We start from the raw sequence: 24,906 nt of genomic DNA, 5'->3' as shown, positions 1-24,906 counted from the left end.
GAAGGAAACATGATGTGAATTTTTCCATGCTGCATTACTTTCAAGGTGCCACCTTTAAGCACTTTTTCAGAAAATTGTGTTTTGCAGAATTTGTAGGCTTTGAAAGCTTCATAATACACAGACACAGCTTTACTGGTATTTGATTTTGAAACTTCAGTAATTGTATACAGTTCTCTTTTCGAAAATTTGAATCTTTTATTATCTAGGGTATATATATATAGAGAGAGACTTCTCCTCTGCAGTAAGGAATGAAGAGATTATCATAAATAACTAGAAATTTTCATCTAAGTATTTGCTATGATATCCTTAGTGTATTACTGTTCTTGTAATTTTTATTACAGTTCTTATAATTTTGAATACGAAATGAATATCAAATTTGTCTCAGATGGTCACCAAGGGACTTCTTAAATTGGACAGCATGTGAACGTCTTTTCTTGTCTCAAACCCAATCCTTTATAACAATATATACAGGTAGAGAATTTGCAGACAAAGTCATCATATGAGACAAATCTCAAGACTGGGTATTTCATAAATATTAATTTGCATCAGATAAAAAGGGAAAAGCATATGATAAAGTTTGGGAAGTTTCTTGGCATTTTGAAAGCAGAACATCTATACTTAAGCTGAAAAAAAAAAAAAAGGTTACAAAGTTCATTTTAAGTGCCGAAGTTTGAAGAGAACTTGATTTCATCTCTATCATTTTCTTCATGCTTTGGCAGCCTGTTATTCCCACTACACAAATTCTGTAATTAACTTTCTGTATTTCATGGCTCTATAACTTCATTTATTACATCCATGAACTACTTCTGAAATTGGGCAATATGGCTGAGTACATACTTGAGAGTGTAAATGCCACTCGGGCTTTTAAAACAGGATTTGAGGAAGTTAGATGGCTTAGACTGAGAAATAAGTTCAGAAAGCTTGTGCTTGGTGGGCTTTATCATACTGGAGATGACTGGATTTATATAATTCACTCCCTTTGATCTGAGACTTAAAAGCCTAATTATGAGACTCTACAGAAGAGCATTGCCAGTTTGGTGCCTGGTTTCTTCCTAGTCTCCAACGTTCTTTCATTCAGAAGGAATGTGACATAGCTCTCATGCTGGCAATGCCTAAGGCATGAGAGTACCCGTGTGCTCTGTACAAAGAAAGCTGTACTAACCAAAGAAGTTTTCACTGCAATAAAGAGGTAAAGGAGGCAGTGTTTTCTACCAATGACCCATTGGTTAGAGTACTCTCTACAGGAGGGAAATCTGGCACTATTAGCTATAGTCCAGAATAGAGTCAAACCTAATTCTGTACTTAATAGTATCTTCATCTTGAAACTGTGCCATATAGTAGTCAATTTTAAAAGTGATTGCCTGAGAGATAGTAGTATCATAATGTCTTCTAGGTTAGAAAAGACCTTTTAAGACCGTCTAGGTCCAATTATAATCCAACACTGTCAAGTCTACCACTAAACTGTGTACCTGAGCACCACATCCTCACATTTTTAAATACTGAGGATGGTGACTCAACACTTCCTTCATTAGTCACCATACTTGCACTATTTGCTTGGATTTTAGATGTCTAAATTAATAATTGTCCAGCTCACTAAATGAACAGTTTCATTGGAAATATGTTTCTAACTTACCTTATCACTTAATAAATTCTCACTTTCTTACCAATACAGATTTGAAACTCTGGCATCTATTTATACAATAGAGGTAGTTTCTTTATATGAGATTTAGGTCCATGTTGTGACTAAACAGAAAAAAAAAAAGAGAAAATTGTATTAAAGAGTTTTAAATCTGTTTTTTACATCCTCAGTAAATTGAGGCTAGGAAGACTAATTTGAAGGAGTGTTGTTTCCAAAATGCAGTAGAAGATTCCTGGAACTCAGAAGCAGAAGGCATTCACTATTTTGTTTACCACTCCTTGTAGGTGCTCATGCTTTTTGCTGTCAATGGCTTATTATGATCTTATTGACTTGTGAATGTCTGATAGAAGAGGCCAACCTCATTCAGACTAGAGGAAGCAATTTGAAACACAGTGCCCATTAAAATCAATCATTCATAAAATATTAATTATATTAAAAATCTAAATACAAATACAGAAGGCTTTTAATCATTAAACCAGAGGAAAAAAAAAAAACATTTTTTCATGTGCTACTGACAAAGTAAACTTTCAAGTGTTTTTGATGGCATTTTAAAATATTGATAGTATTATAGATTGAGATGGTATATTTGAGGTGCCTTACATAAATAGAACAGTTTAATAGCCTCAGGTTCTTTTGTTGCTGATAAGCTAATGGTATGCATTCTCTTAATAAGGGGAGATATTGAACATAGAAAGAATGAGTTGTACTGTTTGTGAGATAACCATCTAAAGAGACAGTCATCTATATGTTGCACTTCAGTTTTCCAAGTGGCTCCCAGCAGTGCCCCCATGGTGTCATGGTCTTTGAACCATAAGAACTGTTTCCATTCAGATATGCAAAAAGGCAGAAAGTACTGAAAATAACATCTCACCTTCTACCATTGAACTCAGAGGTAACAAAAAGCAGCTGTGCTCTGCAAACACTTCTGTCTCTTGTTGATTACACTCTGGGAAGCACAGCCACAGACTTGATTTGATTAAAGAATTGGTGAAACTTTTGTTTGTTTGTAAGTTGTTTAAGGCTAAAGCAAGGAGAGGAAAAAAAAGAGGAAGAGACTAAGTTACTTAGTGATATTTTTTTCAGACAGTTCATTAGAAACTTCCCCTAAGAATTGGGTAGGAAGGGTTCATGCGCTTTTACTGAACTAATTAGAGCATAGCTGAGCTAGGTCCTTTCGGGACATATTATTACTATTAAAATTACTATTAAAATTCCTTTTTGGAATGGATTCCTGATTTTTGAGAAAGATTTGCAGTCTTCACAATGTATCGGTGTGGAAATTCTGAATTTTCTTGAAATTAATGAAATTTAATGGATGAAAAAACACTTCCAAACCTGTAATAAATATTTCTGGGGTGGAAAGAAATCCACCCTATTCCACTATATAAATCCACTGTATTCTTCTGAAATATCTATTCTGTCTAAGAGAATTCGATCCCTCTGTATTTTTTTCAGTCATGTTAGCACCCAATATCCAGTAAAGGAAAAGACTGGTCTGTTTCTATTTTAGAAAGAAAAAAACTAATACTTTTTTATTGCAATATTTGATAGGAATATTTCTTTAACAGAATGAATCAGACATCTCAGGTTGGATAAGGTCATGATGAGCATACTCTTTATTTTAAATATGTAAATATGGTTTGAATATCTAGTTCTTGTCCAAATCCTGTTAAAAACTTTACACTTATTGTTTTTGTGCAATAACATTGAATGGTCTTTGCTATTAAAGTTTCAAAGACATATTGTCAAAAGCAATCAGCAACTCAGCAACTCCTGGTTTGATACCAATGTGAGAAGACAGATCATCCAAAAAGTTAATTTCCATTTAAACATATAAATGAACCAGAGAGATATTCTAAGATATTAAGCTCTCAGCTTGTCCCACTGAGAAGAATGGATCTGTTGAATGCATGCTCTTGAGAACTGCTTCATCTAGCTGCCTAAAAAGGAATTGAATTCTTTTGACAGTTCTACAGTAATAAGAAAGCCTCACAAAGACATTGACCTATTATAAAGGAGACAATATAATAGTAAAGTCATAGTATATAAAGATAATAGTAAAATTCTTATATTACAATGTTAGCTTACTTCACTCATAATTACTTGTATCACACTTTTAAAAAATTAGTTATAAAATATGTATTAAAGAAAAAAATGTGGTTTTAGATTTCCCAAAAATATTTTTTCTACCTGCAGTGAATTTCATCTACAATGTGTCAGTCTGCTAGTCGTTGTGATGGGATTTCTAAGGATATCTGCAACAGATTGAGTTATAAGCTCAGGAATACAGAAGTATTTCCCTCTTCCTAAGAGTGCACCCTTTGAGATCACTAAATATGTATATACAATTCCCTACTGAATTTCTGAGGATTTACTGGAAAATGCTTACCTCCTTGAATACACCTTTGACTTGCCTAATCTTAGCTTCATAGATTTTTAGAGCAAAATTATTCTGGTCTAACAAGTTATATATTACTCTTAGAAACATTTCTCTGAGTCTCTACTGTCTTGGACACGTTTATTGGGAGTTTGCTTGAGGCAAGATCTCAGTGGCCGAGAGTTGGGTCCTTCTTACCCTTTAAAACATAGGAATGGCATTTCCTATACATGAGCTGAGGTATGTATGTGATTGACAGCAATACAGCCGCAAGAGTTTTCCTCCTCCTGAGTGGAGGGAGCAGAAGAACCTCAAAAAGCTTTATGAGTCTGAATAGGAATGCCAGTTTTCTGCTGTTTTCCCCATTTTCCATCTTGAGAATACTGAAAAAAACCTAATTGTCACAGAGAACCTATTTCATTTCAATTATTCGCTAAAATCTGCCTTGAGGAGTGGAATGTAGAATTTGTCTTCAGCACCTGCATTTGAATTGCACTATCTGGTGAAACAACTTGCACCAAGAAATATAAATTATTTCTATACATGCATTTTCTTTGATTTTCTCACATTACACCCATCCTCCCATATCATGAAAGCATCACTAATTATCACAAATTGGATTTGTCCCTGGACTGACTGCAAAGACAGACAAGTAGAGTCAGTAATTCTCGCTTACGCCAAGCACTCTTAACTGAGCTCAAAGAGAAAAAGCTGAAGTTCCCAGTGCAGTGTTCTACTTACCAAGGTCATCGCTTACTTAGGCTTTTCAAGCATAAATCTCTATGGGTGAAAATGCATATTTTAGAATACAGAGAACTACTCAAACCTTTTTAGGAAATTAGACATGAACCATTATGACAAATAAAATGATTATGAAAGCCAGGTTGAAGATATGCATTTTTAAATGAAGAGTAAAAAATTTAAAAAGAGAAATAAAGTTGATTGGGAAAGTCTTAATTTGTGCATGAATTTAAAATAATTCCATGCAGCCGGAGACTTTGTAGAAAATTTTTTCCAGTCTTCTCATCTCTTTATCAGAAAAAGGAAGAAAACAGAGGAGAAAATTTTCAAGATTAGACTGTACATTTCACAGCTGCATAAGTTTAGATGGAATATTTATTTTTCTTTGACATTTTTCATACTGTCACTATCTGTACCATAAACACCTATTTAAAATGTAGACAACTGAATACAAAACAATGAGATCTTAATATAAAGTTTTTTTGGTATTCTTTCTTTTTCTACCTTTTCTGTTTTATTTTTGTCACATAATTAAGATTTTACTCAGACACTGGTGGACTAGAAATCTGAAAAAAAAGTTAACTAGACTTACTTATCTCTGGTAGACACTTGTGTCTAAGATCATACTTAACTGGTTTTAGAAACACCACTAATCCATTTGCCTATGGAAGTGCCTGCCAGTCTCTCTCATTTGTAAAATTTGACTCGGTCCCTTCTCACAAACCCAAATGCAGTCCATGGTGTGTGTATCCTTTGTCTCTCTCACAGACTTGTCCACATAAGCAAATGCCACATTTATTGCAATGAATATCTAGATATGTACATGGGACCTACTTATTCTTACATTTTGGTTTGGATTGGGGTTTTTTTTGTTTGTTGTTGTTTTGAAATGAATATATTTTGCAATGTCATGACAAGTTTATAGAAGGCTCTGCATAAAGACAGGACTAAACCAACCAAAAAAAGCAGCTTCTTAGAGAACAATAGTCAGGAAAAAGACAGGTGTTTTGGCAACCTGGATAGATATCTGAAATGTTATAGCTTGGCAAATTACAATTTCTTCCAGGTGTGAAAGAAAATTACAAACATATATTGCATTATTATGGACCGTGCTTGTTATGGATCAAAAGATCATTTTCCTGTCTGATTGGAACCTCTGGGATTTTTAGGATGTCTTCAGTGAGCTTTGGATCAGGCCCATATGGAAAAACCAGAAACATAGTTATTCATGGGTATACAGGTAAAAAAATGTGAAACATATTTTTCATTAATCTTCTTAGCAATTCCTTTGAAACCCTTGAAGTTCTTTCATTTTTACATTTTTATTTTTCTCTGGCTTTTCACTGTCTCTCTCTCTCTCTCACCTTTATCCTTGGTTTCCAGAGCTCTTTCTCCAATCTTTTGAGGATTTTCTGATGTGAAACACCTTTCTCATGGAACTTGAAATTCAGCTTTATGTATGTTTAACAACATGAAACCATTCAGTCAGCCACTGTGTACTTTTTTTGCACAATCAATGACTTCATTGTTTAGTACTTAGCTTTCCTAATGTCTTGTGGATAGACTACTTGGTTTTATAGGCAAAAAAATCAATTCACTTAAGTGTGACTCACATCTAACTATACATCTTAAAAGTACATCTAACTATACAGCTTAAAAGAAATCCCTTGCCCTCTTCCAGAAAAGAGAGCACATTTCACAAGCTAAACCTTTCTCAAAGTCCTGGGTAGTTTATTTATTCTTAATAAAAGCTAAATAAATTCTCTGAACTTTCATAAATCACTTTGGATGACATACACTGAAAATGCAGCAGTGCCAATGACATCTGGACAAATGTGCGGTCTTTCACCTTCTTATCCACAAATTCCTGTTTCTCAGAGCACATGGTCTTAAAACTACTTTATCTACTCCCCTCTCCTACTCTGTTGCCATGTACCAGATCTCCTGCATCACAGTTCTAGGCGTTTAAATGTGGTCTCATTAATGTTCCCCACTTGCTATTTATTGCTTCGTATTTTTGCTCTGATACTGCCCCTGAAACAGTCTTCCTGAATTAGGAAAAGGCAGGCCCCAAGACAACCAGTCTTGTGTGACCTTTTCAAAGGAAGAGGTGCCTCATCTCGTATTGAATGTTTCTCTGGCAGTAGTAGCCATTCCCGTTGCTTGCAAGTGGCTACACGTCCAGTCTTTCTACCAACTGAATGATTTTTTTCTGCTGATTTCAGTTGCCTTAATCTGGCCTCCTTTCTCTTTTCCCTCTGGTGCCAATTACTTCAATCACTTTTGGAATGGTCTCTGCAGGAAAACATGCCAACTAGGAAAACAGTGATGCTTCCAAATCCTTTCCCCTCATGCTTCTAACACAAGCAGGTATTGTTTCTACTCTAGTACCTTGGGTTGAGCTGTGCTTGGCAATGTCAGCATTGCCTTTAGCACTTGCTTGACCACATGAGACATTCACCTAGGAAATATCTGAGAGAAGCTGAGCTTATTTGAATTGAAAACACCACTTTCTTCTTCACTGTTTATTCAAATAAATACTTAATCATTTGCAAACCTGTGGCCTAATTCTATGCCATTGAACCCAGTGAAAGTTTTCTCATTGCAAGAAATAGATCAGACCCAATAACCATCTCTTATAAAGTTTATAAAAATAACTATGTATTACCTAAAGCATATTTCTGTTATGTTTGTTTCCAAGTTCTTGTACAGACATTTTTTTATTGAATGATTTTATTTTATTATTTGTTGGTCTTTCTGTTTCCTTTGGGGAACTATTTCATTCATTCTCAGTCCTCAAACTGAGATTTTTCCTTTAAATATTATATTTTGAATCACTTCAGTATCTCTCAGCCATGAAAATTAACACACAGAAAGCTGAAATATTTGTCAATATGTGACTGAATCTTTTCAGAATTCTGGTGTTTGCTTAGTGTAGTCCTCATTGAAGCAGCAGAGATGGAAACATACACATTAGGCAGGTCAAGCCAAGTTAGAGCTAAATTTCTTCTGCCTCCTTTGCTTCATGAATTAATTTTTCCCTTAAATTCGTGTGTTCCAAGGAATCTTTAGATTCCAGGAACTCTTGTGTTTTGTACTGAGCTATCTAAGAATTTATCTGCAAAGAGAACCTTTGGGACAGACTTGAAAAGTATGCTTGCCCTCCCTGTTTGGTAGAGAAATTGATCTGTGCTCCTTGATGTCTGTTGACTTTTCTGCTCCTGGTCTAGTGCATTCGTCCAATTTATGCTATATTTTGAAAGCATGTGAAAGAATGACCTGCTGACCACTTTCAAAAATAACTTCAAAGCTTGGAACATTTAAGGGTTAGCATCTATCCTTGGTACCTTTGGTGCTGACACTGCATTTGACTTTATTATACCCTTGTGTACTGCTTTCATGTCTCTTCTGTGGCACAACTGACACCTATGTTCAGAATGCGTGGAACCTCAGAAGGTGTAGCTTTCAAATCCTAACATGACTGAGAAAATGAAGGGCACTATTGGGCAAGGTATTAAGGTGAATCACATCTTCTTTCCTTCATCTAGACATTTTTCTCTTAGGATTTGTACTTGTGTCCATCCTGGGTATGATAGCAGGGGAGAATGCTCTTCAGCTATGGAATGGTTGCTCTCTATGACCAAAATGCAGATTGTGACAGTAACCCTCAGGAAAGGCTTTGATATCAGACCTATGGGATTAGAGAACTGCAGAGGATTTGAAAAAAGGGTACACTTCCCTCTCAATAATGTGTATACCTAAGCATTCTACATTTACACGTGTAGAAGTTGCTGAATATCCAACAAAGGTGTTGGACAGCAGAAAGCTTACTAGAAAAAGCACAAGGAAAAGCTTTTTAGCAAATAAATTATAAATGGAAACTTGAAAATTTGGCTTAGCTGAAGTTGGTTGTAAACCAAATTCAGCAAACACTTTTGGCAGGGAAAAAAAAAAAGAAGAAAAAAATTGTGATTGTTGAAACATTTAATTTTGATACTTTAACAAGTGTGTTGAAAATAATATATCAATATATAATTCTAATTAGAGGATATATGACATAAAAATCAATTGGTTCATTTGGAAGCAGATTAAAAATTTCGTTTACCGCAAAGGAACAGCAAAGAAGAAAAAAAAAGGCTTTATTTCTCAATAAAATCTAAAGAATTAAAATAGCAGGTTAACCTCAAGCAATTTAAATTTTTTCAGTCATTCATGGTGTTGAAATATCAGTTATTCAGATCAGTTTATCAGCCAATGTTCTGAGAACTTTCTAACTGCCTGTTGCATTTTATATGAAAACTGTAATGTTGATTTAATTTCAAATTCACTCAATGAGAAATATTTCCCTCTTCTCATGTTGTCAGATTGAGCCACATTCCTGTCATTATAATGAAAGCTCGATCCTTTGCTCTCTTTGCAGAATATATGTGATGCAACATAGGAGTTATAGAAGTCCCTTTTTTTTTTTCCTCTTTCCTTTAGGATCCTTAATTTTTTGGTATCCTAAACCTTTTTTTTTTCTATTTTTTTTTTACTTTACACTACTGCTCTATGTTTTCTTTTTGTTTGTAACCAACCAAACTAAACTTGGAATCACTCTTTAGACCAAGGAATCTAGGCAAAAATACAAGCTGGTAAAAAGCAGATTCTAAAAGTATCTAAGAGCACTGCTCAAGAAACAATAAAAACCCCTTATATCTGGAGCAGTTACAGTAAATATTTTGCTTGGGATGCCTGAGGTCTTGAAACTGCTCTCCATGAAAGAATTGTGGACCTTCAAGAAGGCCATCAAACCAAGATAACTCAATTTTGAAATGTGTTACCCGATTCAGTTCCAGAGGGATAATCTGGAAAAAGCCCAGAACAGCAGTGCAAATAGGATAGTCATTGGTGCAGATACTGAGGAACAAGCTCTCTCTATCTGAGGAACCTTGACTGTCTGTAAAGAGGCTGATTCACCATAGAACAGACCAAGAAACAGATGAAACATACAGTAGTTAAGTAGAACAACATAATTTTATTCCTTTTTTCCATTCTTCCTCTGTCTTGGGGTCCAAAGAAAGAATAAATACTGTTCTTCAGTATACAGTGCTGCAATTAGCTGTATATTTCTGTGACATGATTCCAGTCAATAGTTTGTCTGTAGATTTCGATGCATTTCCAAGAGTGCTGAGTAACCACAGTTCCTGTGGGGAGCCAGAGGAGACATATTTTGTGACCATAAAACAGGCCAGAAAAGGACAAGGTATAAATGGAATGTATTGCTCACCTTTCATTGCCTGGTGGCTACCTCAGAGTGTGAGGTTATTGATGGTTGTCTTATCAGAAACTTAAGGAGATCATATAATTTATTTATACTCCAGTAAATAATTCTTAGACACATCTCAAAAGTTACTGCAAAACTGTGGATTTATCCTCCTTTCTTTTTGAGGAAAATGAGCTGCAATTTTGAGAGTTTGATTGAGGTCACCTAGGTACTTTAAAAATGACTAGAATTTTTTTTCCTTCCATCCTTATGTCAGTGTTTTTCTAAACATTGCAGACTAGGAACTTAAAGACAGGTGTTTGAAGTCCCTCCTCTGATCATATGCTGGAATGAAGTACATTTTAGGACAAATATGTGCTCTCAGTTAAAGTAAGATGAATTGATTTGAGTAGAATTGCAGGATTGTACTGATGTAAGTGAAAGGAGAATTTGTCCATTTCGCACAAAATGGAATTCTAAATTGTATGTTATTCGTGGCTAAGGACATGGCATGGTCGAATTCTCAGTCTTACATCTATAATCTTACTGATGATATTCAGAAACAGTCATGATTAAACAAATGAAATTTTATTGACCCAGTTACTAAGACTAGACATATGAATATTTTTAATGAGGTTGAGGAAAAATGTGGCATTGCTGCATTTTCAATAATTCTAGTTTTCTTATTGAGAGGACATAGATTATGGGAAGAAGAACATTCAGATCAGGTCACATAACAGGCATGCATAAACATAGAACCGTAGGATCTGAGAATGGTTCGGGAAGAGACCTTAAAGATCATCTAATCCCAAAGCCCCTGTCATGGGCAGGGATAATTTCCACTAGACAAAGTTGCTCAAAGTCCCATTCAGCCTCACCTTGGACCCTTCCATGGATGGGGCATCCATATCTAAGAACAAAAGAAATAGAATATACAACAGAATACGATAAGTGTTTGGACAGCTCTATGGAGAGATAATCTGTGTAATTATGTTCAGGATATTTAATTTAGATATTTCTCCTTTTCCAAATAGATTTAAATTTCCTCTGTAGACAATATTTCTGCTACTGATAACCGTGGCAATACATCCTGCAACTATTTTGGTCATCATATTGACTGTAGCTGTAATTTTAAGTGGGAGGGACAGAAAGAGCAAAATAAACTTACGGTAAGGCTCTCTTAAGATAGAGGAATAATCTTGTAGCATTATGTAATTAATATTCTGATTACATTAAAATTTTTAAAAATTAAATTAAAATAACCATTTGGGATGTTTTAAAGCTTTTAATTTTGGGTACTCAATTACAGTAATTGTTAATTTAAATTTCTTGGGTTTGTTTGTTTTTCTTTTTTCCATTTTCTCCTTTCCTTGGTCTGAGGGAATAGATATGCATGTTCTTCAACATAGGTAGCACTTGGATAAACAATAATTTTTAAAATACAACTCAATTGCATTCATTTAGAGAAGTTAATTAAGAAATCTCCAAAGCACAACTTAAGTGGAAAGTAGGGGAAAAAGAGGAAAAAAAAATACAAATTACATTATTTTCTCTTTCCATAAACCACACGTGTGTGGCCGTGCGTGCATGTGTGCGTGTGTGTGTGTGTGTGTGTGTGTGTGCGCGCAGAGGAATTCACTGTATGTGACACCCAAATAATGGATCTTTAGCTTACCAATCTCAACTGAGAACTGTCTGAAATTTGGGAAATGTTCAAGACCATGTTCAAAGCCATGGTGAAAAATGTCATGCTGAATCTTTCTGTAGAACTCTTTTTGAAGCAGGAAAATGTTACTTGAAAGTTGTACCCACGTTAAGACATTGCCCAAAGAAAGGATCAGAGGCAACTTCATGGATTCCGCCTTGCACTGTTACTTTGCCTTTCTTTCAGGAGTACTATCTCTGTCCAGTCAGGAACTCTGACAAAGAGAATCACACAGAATGGCTGGAGTTTGAAAGTACATCCAGAGATCATCTGATCCAACTTTCCTGCTCAAGCAGGGCCACCTAGAGCTTGTTGCCCAGGACCATGTCCAACTGGGTTTTGAATATCTCTAGAGATGGAGACCATAAAATCTCTAGGCTACTTCTGCTAGTAATCAGTCAACTTCAAAGTAGGGAAACATGTCCTGATGCTCAGACAGGACCTTCTGAATTTTGGTTTATGCCCATTCCCTCTTATCACACCAATGGACACCAATGAATACAGTCTGGCTTTGTCTGCCTTACATTCTTCCCTTCAGAAGGGAATTTATGAAATTCCCCATTAGTCTTCTCTAGGCTAAGCAGTCATAGTTTCCTCAGACTTTCCTTATGAGAAATGCTTCACAACGGTGCAAGGGAAAATATAAGTTTTATCCTGTTCTCTCTCTGATCCATCTTGTACCTTGCTGCTTGCATACAGATTTTTCAGGCATGTTGCTCCTTCTACATCAAGTCTTTCAAAATATAAAATAGATTTTCTCTCGACTGAAGTTGTTGTAGAAGTGCTACTGACATCTATTCGAAGTACTTCATCTCTGTAACCTCTACCCTTTCATATAAAATCCCATTAAATTGTTCTTTCCTTTAACACTGTTCTGTTTCTGATGGATGACTTACAGGCCTGTGGATCTCTGCAAGGTGTTACTAGTCTCCAGGAAATGTGCTAGGATGATTCAACACTTACAGGGAGAGACTCTTTTCTTCTCCATGCCTCTTAACTCTGCCTTCCCAATACTTGTAAGTCCCTAACATCTGAAAGACACTCTCCATGTCATTCCCATCTAATTCTGAATCACTTGAATTCTCCTGTGACCTTTTACTGACTGAACTGTGTTGGGTGTGTTTCTGTCCTTTGGTCATGGTTCTTACCTGAGTTCTTTCCCCAGAGTCTGCTTCTAAAAAATATGATTAACAGGTACCATGGTGTGGGCAGAATCAGTGAAGCCAAATGTTGTATCAAGACAAGAAAACGTGAACAGCATGCAGAATGAATCATAGAAGCTGAGAGATATTGAAGGTTATATTCCGGGGCTGTGACACAAGCAGAGCTCAACCAATCAGTTTCAAAGTTTCCTGGGAAACAAAGCACAACCATCTGCAATTCTTGGGTGGATGAACTATCATTTTTCCTTTGAAAATTCAAGCCTGTTATCTTTGCAATGTTTGCAAATCGCTAAAAGTGCTAAGCAATATTGTTTTTTGCAGCTGTGTTTCTTTCTGAGGGCTTACCACTCAGAGAGCACTAGGTGTTCCGCTTAATTGCTCTGTTCTTAAGATCTGGTGTGTTATTTTGTTGTTCAGCTTAGTTTGCTGGAAATGCCATGCTGCATTATGTTATGTTAATATTTGAAGGGTTTTGAGACTCCTGGTGCTGTGTACCAAATATGGAAACATCTATTAATGTCTTATGGCCGGTAAGTTTTGAATTGCTTTGGTCTCTGTCTGTGTACAACTATGGTCCCTAAAAGGTAAACATATAACAAGGGGTCAGTTCTGATTAGCTTCAGCCTCTTCGAACTCACCTTAACATCAGGTTTCCAAAGTCTGTTTATAATTTGTTTTAGCATAATACCATGGTTGTGGACATACAGTAATTTCACGACTATAAGGCGCACCCTTTTGACTAAAATTTTCCCCCGAACCTGGAAGTGCGTCTTATAGTCCAGTGCGCCTTATCTGATGTACAAAGTTGCGACATTTGCCACCCTGGAAGTGTGAGCCGTGAGCAGTGGGGGGAGCCGGCAGTGCCGCGGCAGCCGGGTGGAGGCGGGCCCAGGGGCCCATGGCTATCAGGTGGAGGAGAGCCTGGGGGTCCGCGGCACCGCCCCTGTCCAGTACAGGCGGGCCCGGGGGCCCATGTCTGCCGGGTTGAGGCGGGGCCTCATCCAGCAACCGCGCGGGGGGAGCTGGGGGCGGAGCCTCGCTGCAAAAAAAAGTGCGCCTTATAGTCCGGTGCGCCTTATGGTCATGAAATTACTGTAATGTTTTCTTGGAATCTATGTCCTTTAAAACATCAGCATCAGATACAACTGTGATGACTGCCAATCCTCCTAGTGTAAGCCAGTGCACTTTGGAGTATCTGCATAATACTAATCATGTCTGTAAGCATATCCAACTATTGGCCTGTATGTCAGTGTGGCAACATTTTCATAGATGCTAGCTCATTAAATTCAAGGTGCCAGAAACTATTTCAATATAATAAGAAAGAGAATATTTGCACCGGGATAAATTAATTTCACATTCATGATGCCCATGGACCACCTAGTGGAAGAAGGAAAATCTGACTGTTCTTTAATTTTTGCATTCCTGGTTCTCTTCAAATTGCTGGAACCACAAGCTCTGTCTGCATTTAAGGATGGTCTCATTTTATATTCTGACCAGTTCAGTAGGTGGTATTGCTCTTCCTGCCTGTAGCAAGTGATGCTTCTGTCTGTCAGAAGCAAGTTCCAAGCCCCAAGCAGCACTGTCTCCTGTTTTATGGCGCCTTATTGACAGCCTGCATTTTTGGCTGGCCTCAGATAGTTTTAGTGGCATCGTTATAACACTCATATTTCTCTGCTTATCAGAATTGTTAGGATTATATTGTGTCTGGCTCCACAGTCCATCTGGAATCAAATTGGTCATTGATCTAATATTGCAGTTTATCAGTGTTGCTTGAATTACATTGCAGATGACTCTGTGTACCAGCTGGAATTGAATTGGTCATTAATCTAATAACATCATTGCAAATGTGGCAGTTGAATGGTTTCATCCTTATGCAGTTTCTGTGCACTGGATGTCTTTACATTTGCTAGTCAAAATGCAGTTACCTTTTTAAATGAAGATTTCTGCTCAATCACTGCTTGTATTTTCCTTTTTTCTTTCATTTCAGAAATCACTTTAGGACAAAAAGTGGTTTTGATTCAAAACCTTAAGGTCATGAGTGAAAGACAAGACATTGTTCTACTCCTTTCCATGTTATTTTCCAGTGTAATGATCAGACTAAGAAAACTCCTTTGTTTCATCTAATATTAATCAAAAGTTATCCACTAAAGTAAAATTTTTAAACTTGCTGTCAGGGGAAAGGGGAATGCATTTTCAGAAAGCAGTTAATCCCACTTGTCTTTGAGATTGAAATGGTTCACTCAGTAAAGAAACTTATTTTTCCCACTAATTACAGATGGTCTGTTAGAGTACAGTAATTTCACGAATACAAGCCGCACCAATTCGACCAAAATTTTGGTGGAAACCCGGAAGTGCGGCTAATATTCCGGGGCGGCTAATCTATTAACAAAATTCTAAAAGCTGCCAACACGGAAGTGAGAGCCCGCGGCAGCCCCAAGCCAAGCTGGAGCCCGGCCGGCCCCAGCAGAGGTGGGAAAGCCTGGCAGAGGCGGGGCCAGCAGTGCGGGGGGCGGGCGGCAGAGCCTGAGCCAGCATGGCGGGGGAGCCCGGGAGAACTGGGGCTAGCAGTGCAGGGGAGCATGGCAGAAGCAGGAAGGCCGGCGGGTGGGGCTGCCTGGCAGCGGGGGAAGCCCAGCAGAATCGGGGCCAGCAGCGTGGGGGAGCCCGGCGGTGCGGGGGCCTGCAGTGCCGGCCAGGGCGAGGAAACGCGGCGGCGGTGCAGACGGGAGGGGGCGGCCGGCGAGCCTGGTGGCGGCGGCGGCAGCCCTGCCGGCGGGGCGAGCGAAAGCGGCGCTCGCGAAAGCGCCGCTCGGCGAGCCAAAGCGCCGCTCGCGAAAGCGGGGCGGGGCGGGCGCGGCGCTCGCGAGGCGCGGCGCAGGGCGAGCGAAAGCGGCAGCGGGGCGAGCGAAAGCGGCAGCGGGGCGGGCGGCGAGCCCGGCGGCGGCAGCCCTGCCAGCCGGGCGAGCGAACGCGGCAGCGGGGCGGTGCTGACGGGAGAGGGGGGCCAGCGAGCCCGGCGGCGGCGGCAGCACCACCCGGCCAGCCCCGCCGAGCCGTGGCGCTGAGCTGGGCCACCCGGCCCCGTCGGCAACCATGAGCGGGCCGAGCCTGCCTGGCCCCGCCCCGAGCCAGTAAAGCCCGCTATGCCGCGATCCTGTTACTAATTGGCCAATTTGTGAAAGCTGCGCACGGATTCTCGCGACGAACGAAAGTGCGGCTAATATTCGGGGTGCGGCTTATCTATTGACAAAGACAGCAACATTGTCGAGGCACCGGGGGTGCGGCTTATAATCCGTGCGGCTTGTATTCGTGAAACTACTGTATGTCTAATTTTTATGTAGCTAAAATTTGATGTGATGAATTCTATATTCTGTTTCCACGGTTCCTTTAATTTAGCCTATATGTTTGTTGCAAATCCCCAACTGGTTTGATTTATTGTTCTTGCTGGACAGTAGTCTGCTCTGCTCTGGCAAAGCGGTCTCTATTGCTCAAGAATATCTTCCATCACCTGGAGTTTCCTGTCACACAAGGGAAAAGTATTTCTTAAAAGAAGTTATTTTAGAGAGTTATTTATGGATGTCATAGTTCTAAGATTTGTAAGCTAGCTACACTGTCTTGTGCATTTAAGTTTCAAGTAAAATGTTCCATCTCTGCAGTCCTTTTCTGTCTGTGATCAGTTGTTATCCAATACCATCATCAACTGTTTCAGTATCCCCTTCAGTATTTCAGTGGACAGTTTCTGATGTTTCTCTACCTCAACCCCACTCCTCCCATAAACTTTTGCCTTAATATCTCTCATATTTATTCACTGCATTGAATTATTTACTCATTTGGGCATGGCATTCTCCGTACAAATGTGGCTTTTCCTAATGCTCAGGTTATGACAGTTTCTTTCCTTTCTCCATCTTATCTGTGTGTTTGCCTTAACATCCTGTTGAGACTATCAGTACAAGGTCTGCCATGCTCCTACATCTGAACTAGTGCCTTTTCAAGAAAAAGTGTTGGAGAACAATCTGAAAATGCAGCTGCCTTTGCAGCCACATCCATATCCTCCAAAAGCCCTCTGGTACATCTTTTCTTGCCCTTATGGGTAAGCAAAGATGTCTCTGCTCTGCACCAGGAGAGAATAGAAACACAGGTCTAGTAATCTCTTGGACCATTACAAGTATATTTATGAGACAAGAATACACTGCATAAAACCAAGGCTGGTAAACATGGATTTAGGCTGCTCAGTTTCTTTTTAGAAACAAAGCCTTATCAAAATGACATTTTACAGACAATTAGTACAATGGACTAGAATTTGGTTTTCCAAATGAAATGGCAGTTCTGTCTCCTTAAATTTTTAAGAGCATATTTTCTCCTAGGAAGGAAAATCCACAAAGAAGAAAGGAAATAAAAGTTTACTCCTCCATCTTGGGAAAGGAAAAGAAATAATTCATTGGTTTGCTTATCAGGACAATTTTTTCCATCACCTCAGTATCTCAGGCCATCCCTGCCTCCAGCTGACTAAACAGTGTCTTTTGGGAATGACACTGAATCTTTAAAAAAATCGTTTGTTATAATAAATAAAAGTGGTGTGTATTAATTTTCTTTACATTTTAATATTACTTTCTGTAGTTTCTTAAAGTTTGTTGCTGTTCTCAGGGAAAATGTTCTAATTAATAATACATCACACTGATTTCACCTTCTTCAAGTGGTTTCCTAACCTCTCTGTAAGTGTATTCTTGGCTAGTATAAAGTTTCAGTATTAGCCAAACAGGAAGAAATATTTCTCTTGTCTCTTATTCTTTGTCTGGTTTTATTTTTCTATTTCTTTTTCACTGTTCATTAAAAAGTGTTATTTATCTCCACTATAGGAAGCCTTCCCAGAATATAAATGGATATGGTAATAACTACTGGGAATCTACAGAAAAAAAAAATCGAAATAAAAGTGTTAATATTTTCCATTTGACTTTTTTTTGGTTGTTCTTTTTAAACACTGCCTTTAATTTGTCTTCAATGACAATATGCATTTTATACTGGAAGACTCAGACATGTCCTTTCAAATACAAACACTTCAGAGGGGTAAAGAGGATAGTTCCATCTATGTGTCTCAATAGTAGTCTTTTTATTACCAAAGTGGATAAATAGAGCTTGAATCAATATGAAAAAAGGAAAAAATAGAGTCTGGCTAGAGTTGTTTCTCTCAACTAGGAGTCGAGTTAACAGGTGAGCTTGTGAAAAGATGAGTAACGCTGTGAAACAGTAAGAATGAAATACTGCTCCAATAACAGTAAAGTTAGAACTCTCAAAATCCACAATGGTTTAAAGATATAAATTTTTAATCAAGTTGATAACTGTTCCAAAAATGAATATGGTCTAGTCTGCACTGGGAGTTGGGAATATGTATAATTTCTGATACATTTGGTCTTCTGTCATCAAAGATCATGCTGACAGCTGAAATTCTCGTGCAGTATCTGCAAATGACTCAGCAGAGGTGGAAACTATCACCTCTACTAAGTTAACAGAAAAATATAGAATTAATCAGCCTCAGTTGTTTTGGAACACATCACTAGTTTATGAGAATTGCTTCAAAGTACAGGTGTAAGTTGAGACAAGACCCTCCTGAAAAATTAGGTGCATTTGTTTTGTTGTGTTCTGTGTTGCTGCAAATCACCCTCTGATCCATAAAAGAGGACTGGAGAAGGAGAGAGAGAAAAGCAGAAGAGTCAGGTTTGTCCATTTTCTACTGGAAACCTGAAGGGTAACCAGGGCTCCTGGAGAACTGAAGAACTGCAGTTGCTACTCACTTGCTACCAACAGCAGAGTGCTCAGACACATCTCCTAATGAGAATCCAGAGGCTTTCAGACAACCCTTCTACTTGGCTGGCTTCTTTATTGCATGTACCTGAAGATAAGAACATAAGTCAGCACAACAACAGCATAATCCAGGATAACTCCAAAACAAGTTATTGTCTTTAGAAAGATCTGTTTGACAATTATACAAGGAATGCATTGCATACAGTAGTGGAAAGAGCTCGATTGAAGTGGTGATGGAAGGGCCCTGTGATGGTTCAACCTCACTGCATGGCAAGGAGGACAGTTTCCATGCTCCTCTTCCTCTATGAAGCCTTCCCTTGGCATATTTTGCTGAAACATTGTACCATGTGATACTAAAGTAAAATAGGCAAAACTAGGCATGTTTGGAGATGTCTTTGAAAAGAAACTGGAAATGGGAATCTGTTTGCTTATTCCTGCACTTAATGTTGCATGAAGTTGTCACTTAGACCATATCTAGGTCACTTAGACCTAATATCTTGGTCTTCATGCTTAGGGCACTTCTTTATCAGCACAATTTATAGAAAGGAAATGTAAAAAACAATTTATTCCCATTGCAATTCTTGGTTAATGAACCTCCTGAAATTCCTTTTCGAAGACATTTTTTTTCCTATGAGAGAGTTCCACACTGTTACTTTAAAGTGAAAACCATTCAAAACTGAAATAAATTAACACTGGCATATGAAGAGCTTGGAGAACAACAACAAACCAAATGAAAAAGAATAAAGCAGCTGCTATGTGAACAGAAAAAAATAAAAATCAAGAAATCCATTTGCAGAAGTAAAAGCATTAAAAGCAGCAAAATAATCAGACTAATGGAAAAAAAAGTCAGATGAATATAGTATTAGTGGAAGATAAGGATGTAATTCACAAGTAAGATGAAATTGTTAAGAGTGTGGATCAATATACATAAAACCTAACATCACAAAGTAGGCTAACCTTGAAATATTGAATATATACCAAGAGAAACAGGAAACGGTCCTAAAAAAAAATAGTATTAAAAAAAAAAGAAGATGGAACTAGCAGAGCCAAAAGAGGATATTATTAACTAGAAGAAAAAAATCACAAAATCACTGCTATTGTGAAAAGGATGAAGTTTCAACAGATTTTTTTTTTATTTATTTTTTTAGCTCATAATGCACAAATTTCAGCCTTTTGTTTTTTGCTGAAAGCCCTTCAGGGTCACTGAAAGGAAATATTTCCATGTCTCTGGTGTGACTGTTACCTTCAAGCTGGTAACCTGACAGCAACCTGTCAGTTACTCTTAATTCTCTCTAACTCTCTGGGTAAAACGGCCGCAGGGTGAGGCAGGATGGCTGGAACACTGTACCATACCCATGGTAGGGTCCTGTATCCTTGCCTTTGTTGTGGGGGCATGAGGTTTCACAGGCAGGAAACAACAGGCTGTGACAGTGAGGGAAAAGTCTCCACACCAGGCCATTTAGACAGGTCAGGAAGGAAAATAACAGTGGAAATTGATAATTGTGTGAAAGAAACCTGTAATGAAGCAGTTTGGTTGTCACTTCAATTTTTAAGACACTATTTGTATCCTCTGATTGGTGATTAATGGGTGATTAATCAATGCTTATGCCACTTGGTCTCTTCAGGCCTGCGACAAATGGGCACAGATCACATTTTTAGTGTATACTGTATTCATTTTCTTATCTATGTATGGAACAAATATGTGATTATAGGACATTCCATTTCATTGTAATATCTATTTCTATACATTTCACACCAGCTGAAGCAAGAGAAGAATCAAAGCTTTCAAAGTCCAGAATTAAATTAGTAGCCTTGGAGAAGCCCTTAAACCAAATGAGTGAAATAAATCTAAATCCCTGTTCTGATGTGCAGTGCTGCCACGTTCAGAGTAGCACTGGCACAGGGTGCTCACAGTTGTTCTGGCTGATGTCACCAAAGGCTGTGAGAGCTCCGTGTTCTGTCTGGCACCACTGTGAACATAGCCCTTGCAACAAACTGATGCTGTGAGGACTTAATGATTTCTTTTCATGGCCAGCGAACTGCACCCCACTCTCACTATAGCAATAATTCACACTCCCCTCCATGTTCAAAACTAGCCTAGCTAGGAGTCCCACCTCTCTATGTATCTATATCTGTGCATATACTTATTTCATGTTACAGTAATTTCACGATTACAAGCCGCACTGACTATAAGCCGCATCCTCCAGGTGTCAGCAACATTTTGTTCTTTGTTCATACACAAACCGCACCCAATTATAAGCCGCTCTGCCGTTTGCAGCGAGTATCCCTGCGCAATTGTCACAAAGTGGCCAATTAGTAACAGAATGGCGGGAACGCGGCGTTTACTGGCTCGGGGCCATGCGGGCTCGGCCTGGCTCCCTCTCCCTGGCCACAGAGCTGCCCCGGCTCAGGGCTGCTGCGTACTCACATTTCCGGTTGGCAAATTTCTGAATTATTTTTCATATATTAGCTACTCCCAAATACAAGCCGCGCTTCCGGGTATGGAGCAAAACTTAAGTCAAAATGGTGCGGCTTGTAATCATGAAATTTCTGTACTTACATTTCAAGATTGACTCATAGAATATCCTGAATTGGAAGGGACCCACAAAGACCATCAAGTCCAACTCCTATTGATTTTATTTATTGATTAAATTTATTAGATTAAACTGAGGGAAAAAAAATAGGATAGAAAGGAACTCTACTAAAGAACTAATGATCTTTCCATAACATTACACTGAAGATAGTCCCCTTGGTGACTCACTTCCATTATTTATGTCTCCCTACCTGATGATAAAGGACAGTGTATACAGCTTTTGCCTGTCAATTGCTTACACTAGGCTGTAGGTCTACCACATCTTTCTCCATTGGAATTTCTGACTGCCATGTGCAGTTGAAAAATATTTACTTTACTGAATTTCTATGCAATATGTGTATCCCTTCCTAAGGTCCTAATTTTGCTCTTAATTTTATATTTTAGCACTTTATAACTGTGTATGATATAGCAAAGGAATAGAATATCTGAGGAGTTATAAATCATCGCTTCAGTGCTTTCTCAGGTGGGAAACTCCAAAAAGTATATTCTTTGATGGTAACCATGTATAGAAAAGAGAAGGTTCTAAAATATGTTCTCCAGGATTTGAGTGGTAAGTAAACCAAAAACTGCTGTATTTTACTGTATCAAACGTGTTTGGAAGAATTAGCATAAAAACAAACAAATCTAGTGTGATGCCAAATTAATTTTCTCTAAAGCAGTTAATTGTTCAGGTTCTGTGGGACTTTTTTATTCCACTTTAGTGAGAAAAGACTTTGGATGGATCATTTAAAAAAGAAACAAAATTTCCTACAAATTGTAATATAATAATAGATGTTTACAGGAAGTTAATGATAATATAACTTTTTCTTGGAGGAGAAGAGGGAAAAATCAGTTAAAAAGAAATAAAATGGTTTCAGAGGTATTGTTGGTTTAACATGGAAGAAATGGAAGCAGATTTAATTTCAACTATAAACAGACAAATTTCCCTTACTATTAAAGATCACTTTGGAACATCTGTAGAACTAGCTGGCAGCCTATCATATTATTGTCCTGCTTTGCTTTTTTCTGTGTTGGAGGGTGTCTCCATGTCCTCTTTAATTAGGTTGGTCTTCATCCTAGATCAATTACTCTCAGATACAGTAATTGCTCTATTTCAAAATTATTTTTCATTTCTGGTGCTCTGTTGGCTGGCTATACTGTAATCCCCAAATCAAATTAATCCAGTAATCAGTGGTTCTAAAATAAATCACTGAAATCAACTTGAGATGTCTAAGGTTTCAGGCAATGCCAAGAAGAAATGGGTCAGAAAATATTTTCTTTGCTGTTTGCACACTACATATGGCTGACAGTAACAACTTGCGTGTTCTTTTCCAGAATTGAATGGATCATATTGGCAGGGTTTCTTTTTTTTACATAGTGACTTCATGTTCTCACTTTTTTTTTTCCACATGGACACTCAAATAAAAATATTTTCAGGGATAAATCAGTATATGCTTTTTTTGTTATGTAACATAAACTGACATCAACAACAGTTCAGATGGCATTATATACTGAGGAGGAGAGATTCAAAGCATGAGGACTTCAAATGAAAACTGAGAGATTAAATAAAATTAGTACTTATGAAAATCACCCTTCAAATCTGTTCATACAGAAAAATATACTTGCTGTAGCACTTTGCCTTAGAATTCAATATAAAAATGTGAAGGAATTATTGTAATGCCTAATGAGAGAAACGAAATGCGGAAACTAAAGTTGATACATTATTTTATTTGTGGATATTTCTTTTTTAACGTGTTCATATCTGAAATAAACTGCTACAATTACTGGGATGCTTAATTATTTCATGAAAATATGGTGTCCTCCAATTGCTTAAAATATAAATTCTGTGGCATTAGTAGCAAGATGAAAAAAAAAAAAGTTAACCAATATAAGATATTTTGATTTATTTTTAGCTACCAGTTTAATCCATTTTAGATAACAGTAGAAAAAATTAAACAAGTGCAATAAAGATTCTGCTAAGCTAAAAGAGATAAGGATAAAAATTATCAGTAAATATTATCAGAATGCTTTTTCTTTTCCTGTTTCCACTGTTGTAGAGATAGAAATGCTATGAAGAAAATGAAAAACTGACCAACTTATTTAAATGATGAATATAGAAGCCTACTGATACACCTAGTTCGGTGTATTTGACTTATAAGAGCTTGAAGCAGATCTGGCTTTGTCCAGTCTATGGGTGGATGGCCTCCTGGAAATCCTAATTAGTGCAGGCAAGAACAAAGAACTGGATCAACTATAGAGAGTGGTTCTGTACTTCCTGAGTTAATGGATAAAAGGAAAGGGCAGGATGTGCAGAAAAGTGGGGAGTAAAAAATGACTCTGATTCAAGCACCATGAAAAGCATTAGCTAACCAAGAGGAATCTGGTCGAAAAGTTGGAAACTTAGAAAAGAAATCCTTCATTTTTTTACCACTTTGGTCTTATCCTTAGAACATAAAGATTCAGAAACTTGAGCCTATTATACAAGAAATCTAGCAAACTCATAAAAATTCTTTAAAGTCATAAAGGAAGTCAGAAACAAATAGTTTAGATGATGAAAAAAAATATTTTTACTAGAATCTAGGCTGTATTTCTTGTGAAACTGAGGGGCTGGAGAGAGTCCAGGGAAGGGGAGAGGAGCTGGGGCAGGATCTGGAGCACAAGTCCTGTGAGGAGCAGCTGAGGGAGCTGGGGGTGTTTAGCCTGGAGAAAAGGAGGCTCAGGGGAGACCTTACCACTCTACAAGTGCCTGAAAGGAGGGTGTAGCCAGGTGGGGGTGGCCTCTTCTCTCAGGCAACCAGGACAAGAGGAAATGGGCACAAGCTGTACCAAGAGAGGTTTAGGTTGGACATCAGGAAGAAATTCTTCACTCAAAGAGGCAGTCAGGCATTGGAACAGGCTGCCCATTAAGGTTGATGGGGACACCATCCCTGGAAGTGACAGGACGTGGCTCTTAGTCCTACAGTTTAGTTGGCAAGGTGGTGTTCAGTCAAGCATGGGCCTCTATGATTTCTGAGGCCTTTTCCGAACAAAATGGTTTTTAAATTATATTGTTCTCCAACAATATTTTGTTTATTACTCCTATAGGTTCAAATCAAAACTCCTATAGGTTCAAAAAAAAGAATGAAGGCCTCTATTTAAGTGTTTCATGCACAGAATGAAGTTGCTGAAAAGCATTTGCATGTTTCCCCACGACAGATTCTGACACAGTAATTTTCACACTGCCTTGTGTCAGCATGATGCACGCACAGTGACTGAGAAAGCACTGTCAATTCCCTTGTTTCAGAAGATTCAACTGACCCATCTAAACCATGAGAAAACTTAAACATCGGCTCAAAGATGGAAAAATCAAAGGGAAATCAATGCAACACCTTGTTTTTTACTTTCAGCTCTGGAGAAAGTGTGTATTATTCAAGGAAAAAAACAAACAAAAAAAAACACATTGAAGCAATTCCCCTGACCTGCAAAGCAAAAGAGGACATCTCAAAAAGTAGGTAGAAATATGGATACAAATTATTGTTTTTCTGATGCTGAGGCAACTGTAAAGGCAATGTTATTTAAGAAACATAATATAGTAGAGATGAATCATTTCTTCTCAGTTTTGGAGACAAATATGATATAAGTAGATCTAAAAATATTTCAACAAAGCTGTTTGGAGATGGGTTTTT

Source organism: Catharus ustulatus, chromosome 3 (assembly GCF_009819885.2).
Source record: "Catharus ustulatus isolate bCatUst1 chromosome 3, bCatUst1.pri.v2, whole genome shotgun sequence".
NCBI classification, from domain to species: domain Eukaryota; kingdom Metazoa; phylum Chordata; class Aves; order Passeriformes; family Turdidae; genus Catharus; species Catharus ustulatus.
Note: the sequence above shows the minus strand (reverse complement) of the source record.